General features: G+C 50.1%; 1 long non-coding RNA gene across 1 annotated transcript; it reads right to left on the bottom strand.

Annotated features, from left to right (window-relative positions):
• Nucleotides 1-2,499: 2,499 nt before the first annotated feature.
• On the bottom strand, nucleotides 2,500-3,016 carry LOC143842005 (uncharacterized). The gene is made up of 2 exons (XR_013232960.1): nucleotides 2,817-3,016; nucleotides 2,500-2,700 (listed from the first exon to the last, which is right to left on the bottom strand). It is a non-coding gene; the product is annotated as an uncharacterized LOC143842005 (long non-coding RNA).
• Between the last annotated feature and the right edge of the window lie 224 nt (nucleotides 3,017-3,240).

Genomic DNA, 3,240 nt, shown 5'->3' with positions numbered 1-3,240 from the left:
TTCCTTCCCAACACAAAATCCTCTCAAATGCATTGCAAACAGCTAAAGACTGCGAATCAGTATTGATTTTTTAAAGTACGTATTAAAGATACAACGTATTGCTGTAGTTACTACACTGTACAGAGGAAGCGCATTATAGGTTATTCTATGAAATTCCCCATCTTTCACGATTGTCCCTTGGAGACCGTTTCTTCATAATGGGGGGCAACGAGGGCATGGAGAGTCCCAACAAGTGGCAACCCTTCACTGGACAGAAGCAACCCCCCCAATGAATGAAGACGTTTCCAAAAGCAGAAAAGAGCAAGCGTTCAGGAGCACCTGAAGAACTAACACAATTTGTGGCAGGGTGTGAGCTTTTGAGAGTCTCTGCTCACTTCTTCAGATGCAGCTAGAATGTCAATCCATCTCTCTTACATATTGGAAAGTGGAGGGATTTCAGATGCTGAATGACAACAGCAGGTGAATTGCAAGAGTAGGAGTGATTGTATTAGGTCTGAGAGGCAGAGTGGTAGTAGGCATGGAGAAATTGATATGGAGATAGGAAACCTAAGTCTAGATTCAGTCCAGGAGGCTGCATTGGCTTGAGCTTCATTATCAGTTGGAATTCGGCAGTCTCTCCAGCGTAGTGGTTAAGAGTGGCAGCTTCTAAGCTGGCAAGCTGGGTTTGATTCTCCACTCCTCCATATGCAGCCAGCTGGGTGACTTTGGGCTAATCACAGCCCTGATAGTGCTGTTCTCACAGAGCAGTCTTATCACTCAGCCCCACCTATCTCACATGGTGACTCTTGGAGGAGAAAAGAGAAGGCGATTGTAAGCCGCTTTGAGACTCCTTAGGGTAGTGAAAAGCAGGGGATAAAAACCAACTCTTCTTCTTCCTCTAACGTTCCTTTGAAATCGCTTTGGACTGGATCGAGACCTAGGTTTCTTCTCTCATTACCAGTGCTCCCTTCTCCATGCCTACTACCTCTGAGCTTATCACAACAAATCCAATCACACCTGCTATTGTTACTCACCTCTCCAAGATATGACAGATGGACTCACATTCTTGCTGTATCTGAAGAAGTGAGCACAGACTCCCAAGGCTGAGATAGCGAAGAAGAAGAAAGAAGAAGAGCTGGTTTACTGTACCCCACTTTTTACTATTCAAAGGAGTCCCAAAGTGGCTTACATTGGCCTTCCCTTCCTCTCCCCACAACAGACACCCTGTGAGGGAGGGGAGGCTGAGGGAGCCCTAATATTACTGAAGAAGAAGAGCTGGTTCTTATATGCTGCTTTTCTCTACCTGAAGGAGGCTCAAAGCGGCTTACAGTCGCCTTCCCTTTCCTCTCCCCACAACAGACCCCCTATGAGGTGGGTGAGGCTGAGAGAGCCCTGATATCACTTATCAGAACAGTTTTATCAGTCCCATGGCGAGCCCAAGGTCACCTAGCTGCTGATGCTGCTAACCACTACACCATAAGACGTCTGGTCAGTGGAGGCATTGGTATGCATGTACACACTGATTTTATTGAGTCTATATGCAATAAGCCTTAGGTTTTTAATATGGAAATGGCTCACTGGAAGAAGACAGCTAGCATAATAGGGCGGCTAAATGGTCAAACTGAATCTGGGAGGCCCAAGTTCGAATCCCTACTCTGCCATGGAAGCTGGCTGGGTGACCTTGGGCTGGTCGCAGCCTCTCAGCCTAACTTACCTCACAGGTAGGATAAACTGGAAGAGAGGAGGATGTAAGCTGCGTTGGATGCCCACTGGAGAGAACAGTGGGACAGAAGCAAAGTGAATAAATAAGTAAATACTGCTGCTCTTTTGTTTAGTTTCTATATCAGGGCTGCCTCAAGGCAATGCTGACCTCCACCTGAGACCCTGGAGAGCCCCTTCCAGTCTCAGCAGGCGATACAGACCTTGAGAGACCAATGTCCTGAGGAGGGTCCTTGACACAGTGGTAGAGCCTCTCCTTTGAATGCAGGACGTCCCAAACTTAATCCCCGTCATCTCCAGTTGAAAGGAACAGTGATGGGAAAGAACTCTGCCTGAGAACCTGGAGAGCTGCTGCCAGGCTGGGCAGGCAATGCTGCCTTTGATCTAGGGCAGGTCGATACAAGGCAGGTAAGGGGCACCAGGATTTTAAGATGCTTGAGACAAATCTAAGCAAAAACAAGCTTGAACTTTGATGAAAAGCAACTTGACACTCAAAGGCATTTTCCCACCCTGTCCTTCCTCTGAGGCAGGACATACAATTCTTATTTTGTCTTCACAACAAGCCAGTAAGGTACACAAGCCTCAGAGAGACTACTCCAAAGTCACACAGCAAACGTCATAGCAGAATTCTGATTTGAAAACGGGCGTCCCAGCCCTCAGGGCAAGACACAAGCTGCTCCTTTCAGCCAATTCTTTATTGCAGAATAACCGCTGGCAAGACGGGATCTTTCTCTGCACATGCAGCAATTCGACATGGAAGGCCGGCTTCCAACAGGTGGGGCTCAATTAAACCTGAGTTGCTTGATAGAAAAAGCACCAACAAGGATGAAAATTTATTGACAAAATACAGAAACTGATGTGACATCAGAAACCAGCTCTCCTTCCAACTCTGTGATTGTGTATGATGCAGGGATTGTGTATGATGCAATAAAAGTCTCTGTGAACCTGAGAGCCTGAACTACCTCGCAGGACTGTTGTGAAGGGTGAAGCTCATCCGACGCCCTGCGGGCAAAAGGAAGAGGATTTAAGAAGGAAGGAAAGCGACGCCTCAGCCGTGACAGCGACCCGCCAGGAGCCCTCTCCAGCGCTCAAGGCGCTCCGCATGCGCAGTCACTCACAACAACCCTGCAAGGTAGGCGCGCGTCCACTAAAAACCCGGCCCTGCTGCCGCTCCTGGGCTCGGGTTATCTCCGCTGGCGACATCCCCACCTCCCGCCGCCCCTCGCCGCCCGCAAGGGAAGGATACGACCCGACTCCAGTACGCAGCTCCTTCCGGTCTCGGCCCCGCGGCCACATCCGCCATCTTGAAACAACCGCCACCCCCCCCCGACATGCTCGCTCCCCATTGGCTACCGGCGAGGAGGCAGCCTATCGCGGCCTTTCCCGGAAGACTCCAGGCGAGGACTGGGCGGGGTTTACGCCTCGCGCGTTGCTTCACGGGAGTTGAAGTCCAGCGACCCACGGCTTTCTCCGGAGCTGGGTTAAAGCGGACTACGACTCCCGTGAGGCAGTGCGCCTTCGTAAGCGGAAGCGAGAGGACTA

Source organism: Paroedura picta, chromosome 7, assembly GCF_049243985.1.
Source record: "Paroedura picta isolate Pp20150507F chromosome 7, Ppicta_v3.0, whole genome shotgun sequence".
Lineage (NCBI taxonomy): Eukaryota > Metazoa > Chordata > Lepidosauria > Squamata > Gekkonidae > Paroedura > Paroedura picta.
This window is presented reverse-complemented; position numbering and strand designations above follow the sequence as displayed.